The sequence below is a fragment of the Sebastes umbrosus genome, chromosome 4, assembly GCF_015220745.1.
Source record: "Sebastes umbrosus isolate fSebUmb1 chromosome 4, fSebUmb1.pri, whole genome shotgun sequence".
NCBI classification, from domain to species: domain Eukaryota; kingdom Metazoa; phylum Chordata; class Actinopteri; order Perciformes; family Sebastidae; genus Sebastes; species Sebastes umbrosus.
In genome coordinates this window covers 36457740-36472937 of record NC_051272.1, presented here as the reverse complement: position 1 = coordinate 36472937, position 15198 = coordinate 36457740, and the positions used below count along the sequence as shown (strand labels likewise).

Genomic DNA, 15198 nt, shown 5'->3' with positions numbered 1-15198 from the left:
GAATCATCTTGTAGTGCACGGTTTAGCTGTAAAATGAGAACGTTTGTGACCCGGCAGCCATGTTGAGATCAGGTTGAGATGGCTTGAAGGAAAGCCAAGTTCCGGTCACATGACCGGAGCACAGCCGATAGGAACGCTCTCTCTCTGAAATGACCTGTGATTGGTCAAAGTCTCCCGTCACGGAGATTTTTTAAAGCCTGAAAACAGAGCCATGAGGAGGAGTAGAAGTCTGAATTACAATATGCTGAAAGGTTATTATGGAATTTTTGCCCAATGATGCCAAAATATACTACCTACTGACACTTTAACCGACATTAACAATTTGAACCGATTAATGCTATCGGTTAAACTATTAAAAGAAATATTACAAAATAGAGGAGCGGCTTGTCACTTAAAGGAGAATAGCTGGTCCACCTTAACAGTCCACCTTAAGAGAGTCTGGGCCAGTGTTGATACAGGAGGTTGGCTCCGGTCTTGAGGAGTTGTAGCATTTATTCACCAACAAATAAACTGTACACACACTGCACTGCTTCGCTCACAGCTGCAACGCTATCGACAACCCCACACACACTCACCGCCGCCACACACACGCAGCCTGTCGGACACTCGCTAACGTTACGCCACTCTGACAGACCGTATGTGTGCGACAACAGCGAGCAAGAATCCACCAGCAAAGCAACAGCTGCTAACGTAGCACAAACACACGTGGTTTGTCGGACACTCGCTAACGTTACGCCGGGCAGACACACTGCTGACAACCTCTCAGATAAACTAACTATACCTAACTAACTGATGCGGTGGAGACTTACTGGAACAATACACGTAGTATTGTAGCTGCTAACTCTCCCGGTCGGGTGAACTGAGGACTCAGTTGTCCGTTGTGTTCATACACTATAGCTGGTTATAAATGATGGATTTAACCTGTTTGTGCAGCGGCTTTTCGTTGCAGCTGGGCGGCTTGTTAGGCACTAAAAATAGCACCACTGCATGCGACGCACTAATCTCAGTTAGCGGTTAATAATCGGTTAACGAGGGTCGGTTATCGGTTAGAAAAACATTTAAAATTAGCATCCTTAGTTGAGACACATCCATAGTTTTGGATTGTCACCATGGTTTCTACAGAACAATGGTAAATGGCTTGATGAGATCTCTAGGATATATCAACCTCTTCCACCTCACCACACTTCACCAGCATATGGTCATTAGTTAGGTCTCTAGTGTGTGTGTGTGTGTGTGTGTGTGTATGTGTGTGTGTGTGTGTGTGTGTGTGTGTGTGTGTGTGTGATGACCAGAGTATAAAATGACTTTGACAAGCGATGTTGCACACAGATGCAGTACACTGTGCAGCAGCAGTAAGAGTCAGAGTGAGTTTGTCAGGCAGAACACATACAGCCTCACGTCTACATGGTTCTCAAGTTCTCCGGTTTTCAAGTCGGGTCCTGTTCCTCTTCCTTGTGACATCTCAAACCATCTTCTTGGCAACCGACACAGAACTTCTGTAACTGACACCTGCAGCTAAACGCACGGAGCGTGATCGTGTTCAACAACACAGCTGATGTGTGATGCTTCGCAAAAAAGTTACATCCTAATGTTATTTATGTGACAATGTCTCTCAAGGTTCAAATGTATTTTGTCTAATGGGGGACAAACATCCAGAAACAGTAGGCTCCAGCAGGCTCTCTGTTTTAGACACAATGAGCACTGGTTCACTTGTAAGAGTAGAGTTACTGCCAAAAACACACAGGCATGGTGACACTTCTCAAGCTTTCGGTTCTACTTTAAAAGCATCATGAGCAGCAGGTGAAAGGTGTTCGGAAAAAAGACGGCTAACAGCTACCAGGTGTGCCATCAACATGGCCCGGTCGCACCAGAAAGTGGCTCAGTCAAGTTCATCCACGATTTTGCCAAATATGTGGTTGTAGAAGCTTGGTGATCAAAGCTCTAGACCTTTTACAGAGCGGTGCAGCTCCAGAGGCCTGTACTATGAAGTGAGTTCAACATACCCAGGGTATCTTCTCGTTATCTGGCTTCACTAACCCTAACAACCATGATCCTGCTAAGCCGTTCTACGACGCTGGTTATCAACTCGGTAATTCAACCCAGGGTTTCTCAGTCTGGCTATGAGCGCGTTCACATAAAAGGGGCAGAGTTTGCAGCATACTGTATGACCAATCACAGACATGGACAAGTCTACTGTCAGCAGAGCGGCATATTTTACAAAGGACGAGCAAACTATAATATTAGACTAATACAAAGAAGTTAAACACATAATCCAAGCTAAAAGTAACACAGTTGAAGCGGCCAAATACAGGAAGGACAGCTGGCAAAAGAAATAATGCCGATGTGCGAATGTGTCAATTAACAGATTTGTTAATTTAACGGAATACTAAATAAGTCAGAAATAGTCGCTAATCCCAAATCCTGCTTCATAGTACAGGCCTCAGGACATCAGTCACGGAAGGGAGGCCTGGATGTGCTAACAGTACTTTAACAGCCTCATAACAAAACAACAAAAACTCAAATGGCCTTTTTCATCTCTCTTGCTGCACCTTGATTCTTTCTTTCTCCTTTCCAACTGTTGGCTTCGAAAAAAAGAAAAAAAAGAAGAGTTGTGTCTCTCCAAAGCAGATGCAGGTTTTATTTTGTGTTTAAGGAGACACATGGAGTCCAGGTCTAATTAGCTACTTAACCAAGTACTGCCACCACAAATTGGTTTAATTGCTACAGCTGTTGAGTGGCTGTATGTGAGTAGCATTTTCCAAAGAAAGAGGATAACATTACAGTAATACTGATGACTGTTAATGGTATATTAAAGACAGAGATAAGAATACAATATATACAGTATATATATATATATTTCTTATCATTTTAAGAATACCAGTTCTTAACACGAGTATTTCCATGTGTGCAATTTCACAAATCTTCTCCAGCTAATTTTAGAGGGAAATAGTGTAGGCTACTTTTCACACCAGTACAGCTGTACTGGCTGAGCGTTACCAAACCAGCAACATTAAAGGTCCCATACTGTAAAAAAAGTGAGATTTTCGTGTACATTTTATTATAAAACAGGTTTAAGTTCTATATAAATACTGTGAAAGTATCAAAACTGTGCCTTTGAAACAAGCTGTCAGGATTTCTGTTCATTTGTGATGTCACAAATCTACAATCTATATATATATAGATCATTTCACAGTTTTAAACGTAAATATTCTAAGTGTGTCTCAGTTTATTTCCGGTTACAGTGTATGTGAATGACATCAGCTGACAGGAAGTAAACATGGACTCAAACTGTTGCTTAGCAATGCAATCCCATTGCAGTTCTGTTGAAAACGGAGCGTTTCAGACAGAGGATAAATACAGGCATATTCAGGCAGACAGTATGAGGAATGAGAAAAATAAAGTGTTTTTTGAACATTACAGCATATAAACATGTTCTAGTAGAAACATAAAAAAAAAGTATGAAACTGAAAATGAGCATGATATGGGACCTTTAAAGTGCTTTTTACATGTTAACACATCACTTTCTGACCTTTACTTTACAATGCTGAAAAGACTTCATAATTACATGGAGGTGTGGGTCAGGTATGGACTATTTTAGCCAGGCTTTTAACCTGCATCTTTCCACAGATACTGTATCTAAAGGGCTAGTCAAGCAATGGAGTGTTGCACTAGGTTAAGTTGGGGGCCTCATATTCTCATAGCTCTCTCTACAGCGCTGTGTCAGCACTAAACAGAGTTCTGGCTGCACACATTATCGTTCTACTTTAGGGGGAAAAAAAACGCACCGACTTGTTTGTATTTCTTTACAACAATCACGATCGTCTCGGGCGGAGCTAATCACGGGATGCAGCAACAGTGCCCTTGCATAATAGATAGAGGAGGAGAATGCTGTGTGAGAGACGCGGCCAATGGCAGACTTACACCCACAGTCTACATCCGGTGAGTCAGACTAGGAGCCTCGCAACAGACACTGAAAAAAGAAGGTCAAAAAGGTCAACAATCAAAGCAGCACAGCCTGAGAAATCCCCTTTTTTTTTGTCCCTGGCATGGTAGAGTGAATACAAAATTCCTTGGCCATCCACATTTCCTATGACACTAATAGCATAATTTCATTTGACCCTCCCTGGCTGGTAAATGCCCAGCTCATCATGCTCCACACCCTCAGTTTTCACTGTAAATGTGTATTCATCCAAACCCCGGTGTTATCATCTGGGCTATTTTATCATCTTGACTATGACAAAGCTCCTCCAGAATCACAGAAGACACTACATAACTGTTGGCTGAGAGGTACTCCTCATGACTAGTGAACTGACCTTTATGTGTAAAATTGGTGGAATGCTACTCTAAGCCAAAACACAGCAGGCTTTATGCCAGTAGAGTTTTTCTGAATAAAGCCCACCTTTGTCATCTTTGGGCCGATCTCCCCCAACGCTGGATACATTCACATCTTTTACCCATTTTACATGAAAGAGCAAGATCCAAGTGCTCATCTGAAGAACCAAAAGAGATCAGACCATGACCTGCATGCAAAAGTAACAATAATGGTAGATGCCGGCGCCACCTCCTGCTGGAGCCCTGGTGGACTAAACCAACTGAGACCGTCAACTGTTCGTGTTCTGCCAGCTGATTCGGATGGAGATCACTCTACATCCTCATTAGCCTCCATCCAAATTCAGTCTGAATAGAAGCATTCTCCACCAACTATAAAAAGCTACTAAACACAAAACTTGTATCTAATGACAGCCAAGCAGCGCTGCACTTCAGAGGGCCAGCACCTCAGCTACCGGAGACTAGAGTTACACAGAGCCGACCTGCTACCAAGAACTGAGTCAGCTCACATTACAGGGTTATGTTACACTCACGTGAGCAGCTGTGTGTATTAGTCTTTAACAGGTCTCAGGTAAATGTCATCAGGAAGCAGGTGCACACGCACACACACACACACACACACACACACACACACACACACACTTAATTTCAAAACTTTTGAAACTGATCTAGATCTCGTATTTTAAAGGGACTGTTTGTAACTTCTTGCACGTATAAATCATTGCGGGTCGGTGTCCCATGCGCGCTCGCGTGTGGCTACGCTGTTCAGACTCAGACTCCAACACAAACTACACGGAAGCACCAAAACCACAAAGTTGTATCTAGTGAAGGTCGTCTGTTAAACAGTGTTGGCCGCGGTCGGAGGACGCGGGGGAGACCGTAGCTTTGGTCTCCAGGACCGGAGTCTCTGCTGTACTCTGCCCCTCTGCCTGCCTTCACTCACACACCGCGCTCCTTCTCACTCTTTCGCTCCACTCTCACGTGCATGAGCGCACACTCCACACTGCAGAAGAGTTAGTTTAGCTCTGAGAATATCTAGTGAATGTACAGTGGACGTTTGTGCAGAAATAACTGCTGCAGCTCCTCCAGACCAACAGAGGTTTCCCGTGTCTTGTGAAGTGACGGGGCTCCGCAGAGAGAAACGTTATCGTCTCCAACCAAAACTCCGGTGTCTCCCCTGTTCCCTCCGGCCGCGGTCGGGAGGCTGAGGCAGGAAAAGCCAACACTAGGATCAGCAGTGATTCATGGAGAGACCTTCGTCTGGTCAGCTATAACATTACATTTACATTATTAGTGAAATATAGAGTGATATTGTGCTTTTAGCTGACGTGTGTCGCCTCACTGTTTTGAGCGATGCTCGTTCATGTCTATGTAGAGCGAGCATGAGCGCCAGCGCGAGCAACAGGACGCTGACTTTCGTTGACTTAACGGCCACAGGTGTCGCTGTTAACAAGACATTTCTGATTCTTACAAACAGTTCCTTTAAAGAAAATACTTCATGAATGTTGTCTAATCGCCTAAAAGGACCGTTGTCTTGCTGATCCACAGCCAAGAGGAACTGTTGCACAGACACAAGAATCTGCATCAGGACTAATGAAGTTCTTACTCCATTTGACTAATAAACAAATTCAAGATTGATTTCAGTTTCCATTTTGATTTGAAGGTGGATAAATACTTTATTGATCCACAGGGGTCAAACGGTCCCCTGACGTAGGGGCATGCGATATGACGATATTAGATCGTGAACGATTGAAATATCTCTATGATCTGCCTTTACAGCTGGATCGTTAGAACAGCGCTACAGTGTACATTCTACCAGTTGCAGAAGCGACGTAGGCGGCGTAGAGAGAGGAAGCAGAAACGGTGATGCCGGGCTGCTGGCTATAGGCTAAAGAAGCATCCACACAAACCACCGCTACCAAGCATCTTTCTCTCTAACGCCAGATCAGAATGGAAGAATTGGAGCTACAGAAGGCAGCTAACAAGTCCGCCAGGGACTGCTGCCTGATGTTAATAACGGAGACCTGGCTTCACCCGCTGATACCCGGCGCTGCTGTTCAGCTAGCAGGCTGCACAATCCACCGCCTGGACCGAATTTATATATTTATGTGCATAATGGCTGGTGAACAGCCGAATCACTGACAGTCACTGTTCCCCTGATTTAGAGGCTGGTTATGTGTCGACCCTTCTATCTGCCGAGAGAGCTGACAGTAGTAATTGTTATGGCTGACGATATTCCACCTATGGATCTGTGTCTAATCAGCTACCTGATTTACAATTCCAAAGTCAGTTCCTTTAAAGGTCCCATATTATAAAAAAGTGAGATTTTCACATTTTTTTTATTATAAAGCAGGCTTAAGTCCTATATAAATACTGTGAAAGTATCGAAACGCTCAATCCACAGGGAAACACACGCAGCCTGTATTCAGAAACTCTGCATTTGAAACAAGCTGTCAGGATTTCTGTCCATTTGTGATGTCAAAAATATACAATATTTAGACCCTTTACACAGATTTAAAAGTAAATATTCTAAATGTGTCCTAGTTTATTTCTGGTTGCAGTGTATGTGAATGACATCAGCTGACAGGAAGTACACATGGACCCAAGCTGTTGCCTAGCAATGCAATTTTGTTGCAATTTCGTCGAAATGCGCTAAAACGGAGCGTTTAAGACAGAGGGTAAATACAGGCACATTCAGGCAGACAGTATGAGGAAAATAAAGTTTTTTTTTTAACATTACAGCATGTAAACATGTTCTAGTAGAAACACAAAATACAAGTATGAACCTGAAAATGAGCACGATATGGGACCTTTAATGTTATGTAGCAAGAGTGCACTTTACTTGAGTGTTGTTGTTTATATTTTGAAACCAATATTCATTTTGGGATGGGATTTATGCAGGTCAATATTCTTGTTGAATGTTCATACTTTGCAGAATTGCACACTTGATTAAAATCTGTTTGGCCTGAATGATCTGTTATTCGTTTTCCTTATGTTTTATTAGCTTATAGGGCTGTATTTTTTTTTTTAAATGGGGAAATTAGTTTGGTTGTAATGTTCAGTAACGTGTAAAATTGTCTTTAAAACCAGCATGAAAAAAAAAACTTGATAAGATCACGGATAGTGATCCTGCCTGAAAAAGATCATGATATGATCTTTTTGCCATATCGCCCACCCCTACCCTGAACTCATTCCTAACTCCAGCGGTCATCCAGCAGCACTGACCTCTGACCTCTCCCTCTCTCTACTACCAGCCCTGTCTTCTCTGCTGCTACTCTCCTGCCCTCTCTCCCTCATCGCCCTAATTCTGTTTTTCCCCCTCACCTCCTCTCTCGTCTGCTTGTCTGTGTTATATTGTTTCTGACAAGTCAAACACAGATAGATATGAATCCAGCGATGCTCACACGCCCCACTTTTTGAAGGAAGGGTAATGTGTATGTATCCAAAGCAGAGAATACCGAAGAAATCACTTCTTCAATGACGGCATGTCATGGAAAAACTTTCTGTTTATACTGCATCTGGAATACTGGTACAAAATCATTAGTTATACCAGCTTCAATACATAAATATTGGCATCCCATACTTCATTTTCCATTAATGCTGAACTGTGATATGTATTAATACAGTATATTGGCTCTGCTGCATCATCTAACGCTCTCACAATCTCTCCGTTTTCTCAGAGGGCAGAATGAGAGCTGATGGAAAGCTTTTATCCTCCACTCGTTTGTTAACAACACAGCTAATTTCCCTTCTTTCCATCCTTATTTGCCATTTTAGCGTTTCCTGTCCACACCCCTACTAACCCTTTTTTTTCTTGCGCATTCATTCATGGACTAAGATGATCTTTTTTACAGTCAATCAATGTTGATTTCTTAAAGGTCCCATATTGTAAAAAGTAAGATTTTCACATTTGTTATATTATAAAGCAGGTTTAAGTGCTTTATAAATACTGTGAAGGTATCAAAACGTTCAATCCACAGATAAATACACACAGCCCGTATTCAGAAACTGTGCGTTTGAAACAAGCCGTCAGGATTTCTGTACATTTGTGATGTCACAAATCTACAATAGACAATTTCACAGTTTTAAACGTAAACATTCTAAATGTGTCCCAGTTTATTTCCTGTTGCAGTGTATGTGAATGGCATCAGCTGACAGGAAGTAAACATGGACCCAAACTGTTGCCTAGCAACGCAATTCCGTTGCCATTCCGTTGAAATGCGCTAAAATAGAGCGTTTCAGACAGAGGGTAAATACAGGTATATTCAGAAAGATAGTATGAAAAAAGAATGTGTTGTTTGAACATTAAAGCATGTAAACATGTTCTAGTAGAAACCCAAAATACAAGTATGAACCTGAAAATAAGCATGATATGGGACCTTTAATGGAGGTCCACTAAAGTCCATTCAGAAAATATGATGAAGTTTATGACAACCAGGCAAGAAAAAGAGATGCCTAAGTAAATAGTGCAGCTGTAGGTCAGTTCAGTTATGTTGTACGTAGAAGGGAAAATCAATAAGGCTGACTCAGGCGGCTAGACCTCCGGGCCTGAGAAGTGAAGCCAACGCTGAAGTGCCTTAAACCTGCATTCTTTCTAATAGCCAGCAGGGGGCGACTTGTCTGGTTGCCAAAAGAAGTCAGATTGTATAGAAGTCTATGAGAAAATGAGCCTACTTCTCACTTGATTTATTACGTCAGTAAACATTGTAAACATGAGTTTATAATCTCAATCACTAGTTTCAAGTCTTCTTCAATACAGCATGATGTTCATTTAGTAAATAATGTTCCCATTTAGAGTCAAATAGACCAGAAAGCAGGGGATGCTTTAGGGCGGGGCTACCTTGTGATTGACAGGTTGGGAGTTGTCCGTGTTTTCATCTTACAATTTTAACCCTTTCGCAGTGTGTTTTCACTTCATGGAAGTTAATTATAATCTTTAAGTTACCTAGAAACGTTTTATTCTGCGTTCGGTTCTATTTAGCTTCACCCTCTCGTGTCAACATCTGGTTGCAAAGAACCAAGATGGCGACGGTCAGAATACCAAACTCGAGGCTTCAAAACGGCAGTCCACAAACCAACGGGTAACGTGACAGTGGCTACGTCCTACTGCAGAATATAAGTAAATAGTGATTTATATTTGACATCCACCTGTGTTTCATCATTCTGTCCTTTGCCTTCATTCAACCTGCACTCCTCAACCTCACTTCATGTTGCCGACAGTCTCTCTGAACAGGAGGAATCGTGTGTTGACATTCAACACATGTAGGCCTGATAGTGGATTAACAGGCTTGGAACACACTAGAAACACAGGAGGTATATGAAATAACAGACTGCATTAAACTGACTGAAACCAGGACTGTAAATTACAAATTTAATCACATCATATTGAGCTGCCAATTCTATAGTATGTCATTTATAAACATACAGTATAAGGAAATTCACATATTCAAAAAAGAAGCTCTGACTTCATCATGCGTCTTACAATATAAAGTTATTTGTGAATGAAGTCAGGATGATAATGCCCCTATAAACCCATTTAGCTTTGGTTTTCTAAACACCACAACTAAGTGAAACATCTTCCAGTGAGTCATCTCCGACCATTATCATTCTACCTCCTTCTTCTCTCACAGCAGGAGGCTTTGTGTTTTAAGAGAGCGTGCTGAAATCTGCATGAAGACGGCAACGGCTGCACAATAAGGAGATTAAAGTTGTTGTGAAGTTCCATGGCACTCCGTGGTGATACTACATTATATTTGCATATTTGTATGTTATCGAGCATTTCCACCAGCACGGTACTCCTTTCTATGTTAAGCCTTTAACTCCGACCTACAGGCTGGGTTGCTGTAGTGTTGACTGTCAAATAAGAAAAGAAATATCTGAAAAATAAAATAACAAAACATAATCCATTCCTTTACTTTTTCTTCTCTCTTTTCCAGAAATCCAAGGATAGCCGATGAGCATCTTTTAAAGGTCCCATATTATAAAAAAGTGAGATTTTCATGTTTTTTTTAATTATAAAGCAGGGTTGAATCCTATATAAATACTGTGAAAGTATCGAAACGCTCAATCCACAAGGAAATACACACAGCCCGTATTCAGAAACTGTGCGTTATAAACAAGCCATCAGGATTTCTGTCCATTTGTGATGTCACAAATATACAATATTTAGACCCTTTACACAGATTTAAACGTAAACATTATAAATGTGTCCCAGTTTATTCCTGGTTGCAGTGTATGTAAATGACATCAGCTGACAGGAAGTAAACATGGACCCAAGCTGTTGCCTAGCAACGCAATTCTGTTGCAATTTCGTCACAATTCCGTCGAAATGCGCTAAAACAGAGCGTTTCAGACAGAGGGTGAATACAGGTATATTCATGTCGACAAGTTTTTTTTAGCATTATAGCGTGTAAACATGTTCTAGTAGAAACACAAAATACAAGTGTGAACCTGAAAATGAGCATGATATGGGTCCTTTAATGTCTTCCTTTCTCTAACAGAAATAAGACTATAACCAGTGTATCATCCGTGCACGTGCTCTTCTCTACCACGTTTTCTCATTTCCTCGTCTCTCCTTTGACAGCCAACCAGAGATAACCTCTAATAAACTACAGTCCTTCCTCTCTCTGCCAATATCTGTTCTTCCACTCCGTCAGAAAGCAGAGGATTATTCCTTGTAGATTAACTGCCTGACTTTGTCTTCCTGGTCTCTATACCCTGTCCCTCCATGTGCTCCGCTCATCTCTCTTTTTAAAGCCTTAATCTCGCCCATATTTCTTATTCTTCTCTCCCTTTTTTCTGCGTCGCTCCTCGCCATCAGGGAGCGGTAGATTACCTCGAGTGAACTACATTAGCAGCAGTAGTTAAGATGACAGAGCAATCATCTGAAACCTATATGGTTGCAGAGAAAACACCGCTCTTTTGGTATTACACAAGCAGCTTGTTTTGATCAAGGGGATGAAAGCCATCATCTGCTCATCCCGTGCATGCGTATGTGCACACAAATAGCTTTGAAACCTACTCCAAAGTAGGCTAATAACACTGTCAAAACAAACTGTTTTATAACTGTTACACGGTAATAAATTTAGGGTCATTTATCCATCGCCACTTCACTTCAGCTACTGTTTTTATTTCCTCTGTTGTTTGAGTGCTAATGCCACCCAAGTGCCAACCAAAGCAGCCTTAATCAATTCACTGTCGTCAGTGCAACGACGCCTTTCAACTCTCTCCCTTTTAAATGAGATTTGCAATAGAACAGAGGCTCCGGCCCGTTGTATTCAGTGGCAGGAGGAGGATCCTTCAGCTCTCTCAAGTCGCCTGTCTGTGATGTCTGTGTGTGTGTGTGTGTGTGTGTGTGTGTGTGTGTGTGTGTGTGTATTTATGAACACTATCTCCAGCGTTAGATGCAGCAGATGCTTCAGCAGAGGGGAGCCACACATCAGCCTTGATATTCCTCCATTAGCATATCAGCATCCCCTCTTTTTCCTCCCTCCCTCCCTCCTTTACTCATGCTGTCAGAAATTGATGATCTGCAATTACACAGCATGTGTCAGTGCAACTAAACATCATTTAATAGCTCCGAGGTGACAGGACACGACTGAGCAAGCAGAGAAGCTTCAAGCTTCGCAGTAAAAGTAGCATACCATGTTTTTCTCACGTCGCTTGTCCACAAGTCACATTTACTGTCATGTGGAAAAAGTCCAGTCTAAAAAATAAAAGTGCATATCAAATATCCCACACCTCTCCGACTGTCACAGGAATGGTACACTGTTAACATGAGCTAGGAGAAGTACATGAGATATGGTGACCATAAGGACTGATAAACTTACTACTGAGTACCACATCCCTGAATCATGGGAATATCCAGGCATTAGTAGCCTGTATGCTAAGAAGCTACAGAGGATGAAAGGTATGCTAATGTCTCAGTACAGATATTAATATTTTAGGTATATTAGGCTGCCATCGTTTTTCCTTAGGGACAGTATAGTTGATGAACCATGAAATCACTAAATCACAAAACCGAACAATTATCCAAGATGGCCAGCAGCACGATACTAAAGACAGTCCCTTAAATGCAGCTTTATGGACTATGGTTTGTTGTTTGTTCCGCTCCGATGCTAGCTAAGTTTACAGTAAACTGATCTCCGACAGCATTGCTACAATGTTCAGATGAAATCAACACAGAGACCGGCTGTAACGACACTTTAAATCAAGACAGAGACCAGCTATAACGACACTTTCAATCGACACAGAGACCAGCTATAACGACACTTTAAATCAACACAGAGACCAACTATAAGGACACTTTAAATCAACACAGAGACCAACTATAAGGACACTTTAAATCAACACAGAGACCAGCTATAACGACACTTTAAATCAACACAGAGACCAACTATAAGGACACTTTAAATCAACACAGAGACTAACTATAAGGACACTTTAAATCAACACAGAGACCAGCTATAACGACACTTTAAATCAACACAGAGACCAGCTATAACGACACTTTAAATCAACACAGTGACCAACTATAACGACACTTTAAATCAACACAGAGACCAACTATAAGGACACTTTAAATCAACACAGAGACCAGCTATAACAACACTTTAAATCAACACAGAGACTAGCTGTTACGACATTTTAAATCAACACAGAGACCAGCTATAATGACACTTCGAATCGACACAGAGACCAGCTATAATGTCAATTTCAATCGACACAGAGACCAGCTATAACGACACTTTAAATCGACAGAGACCAGCTATAATGTCAATTTAAATCAACACAGAGACCAGCTATAACGACACTTCGAATCGACACAGAGACCGACTGTAACGACACTTTAAATCGACACAGAGATCAGCTATAACGACACTTTAAATCAACAGAGACCAGCTATAACGACACTTTAAATCAACACAGAGACCAGCTATAATGTCAATTTAAATCGACACAGAGACCAGCTATAACGACACTTTGAATCAACACAGAGACCAGCTATAACGACACTTTAAATCAACACAGAGACCAGCTATAATGACACTTCGAATCGACACAGAGACCAGCTATAATGTCAATTTAAATCGACACAGAGACCAGCTATAACGACACTTTGAATCAACACAGAGACCAGCTATAACGACACTTTAAATCAACACAGAGACCAGCTATAATGACACTTAGAATCGACACAGACCAGCTATAACGACACTTTAAATCGACACAGAGATCAGCTATAACGACACTTTAAATCGACACAGAGACCAGCTATAACGACACTTTAAATCGACACAGAGATCAGCTATAACGACACTTTAAATCAACACAGAGACCAGCTATAATGACACTTCGAATCGACACAGAGACCAGCTATAATGACACTTCAAATCAACAGAGACCAGCTATAACGACACTTTAAATCGACACAGAGACCAGCTATAATGACACTTCGAATTGACACAGAGACCAGCTATAATGTCAATTTAAATCGACACAGAGACCAGCTATAACGACACTTTAAATCAACACAGAGACCAGCTATAATGACACTTAGAATCGACACAGACCAGCTATAACGACACTTTAAATCGACACAGAGACCGGCTATAACGACACTTTAAATCGACACAGAGATCAGCTATAACGACACTTTAAATCGACACAGAGACCAGCTATAACGACACTTAGAATCGACACAGACCAGCTATAACGACACTTTAAATCAACACAGAGACCAGCTATAATGACACTTAGAATCGACACAGACCAGCTATAACGACACTTTAAATCAACACAGAGACCAGCTATAATGACACTTAGAATCGACACAGACCAGCTATAACGACACTTTAAATCGACACAGAGACCGGCTATAACGACACTTTAAATCGACACAGAGACCAGCTATAACAACACTTTAAATCGACACATAGACCAGCTATAACGACACTTTGAATCGACACAGACCAGCTATAAAGACACTTTGAATCGACACAGAGACCAGCTATAACAACACTTTAAATCGACACATAGACCAGCTATAACGACACTTTGAATCGACACAGAGACCAGCTATAATGACACTTTAAATCGACACATAGACCAGCTATAACGACACTTTGAATCGACACATAGACCAGCTATAACGACACTTTAAATCGACACATAGACCAGCTATAACGACACTTTAAATCGACACATAGACCAGCTATAACAACACTTTAACGACACTTTAAGGACACTTTACAGCAGTCATTCTGATAGTTACTTACGATGTGACTCCTCCAGGTTTTATCCAACCAGATCCTTTAACTTGGTTTGCTGGAGACACTTGAAGATAAAGTGAGCGCGCACACACACATGAACCTGTCACACATGTCAGCTGCTCTGACTGTAGTCTCTTGTGGTCTCTGGTGGGTCTGTAGACTCCTGAGGTCCCTGGTGGGTCTGTAGACTCCTGAGGTCCCTAGTGGGTCTGTAGACTCCTGAAGTCCCTGGTGGGTCTGTAGTCTCCTGAGGTCCCTGGTGTGTCTGTAGACTCCTGAGGTCCCTGGTGGGTCTGTAGACTCCTGAGGTCCCTAGTGGGTCTGTAGACTCCTGAAGTCCCTGGTGGGTCTGTAGTCTCCTGAGGTCCCTGGTGTGTCTGTAGACTCCTGAGGTCCCTGGTGGGTCTGTAGTCTCCTGTGGTCCCTGGTGGGTCTGTAGTGTCCTGTGGTCCCTGGTGTGTCTCTAGTCTCCTGTGGTCCCTGGTGGGCTCCTGCTGGGTTCGGGTCTGGGTCCGGGTCTGATCCCTCTGTGTGATCTGTAGTGAGGCGCGAGCTTCCTCCACTATCACCTGCCATGTGATAGGCGCGATGCCTTCAG

The 15198-nt window shown here is 42.0% G+C and overlaps 1 protein-coding gene across 3 annotated transcripts in view; it reads right to left on the bottom strand.

Moving 5' to 3' along the window:
* Positions 1 to 14805, bottom strand: part of ppfibp2b (PPFIA binding protein 2b) — a 111096-nt gene extending 96291 nt beyond the window's left edge. The window contains exon 1 of one of the 3 annotated variants that reach the window (XM_037767634.1): positions 14607 to 14805. The gene's annotated coding sequence lies outside the window, so the exon portion shown is untranslated. The remainder of the gene's footprint in view (positions 1 to 14606) is intronic. The other 2 variants (XM_037767635.1, XM_037767636.1) reach the window with 2 other exon arrangements.
* Positions 14806 to 15198: the final 393 nt, after the last annotated feature.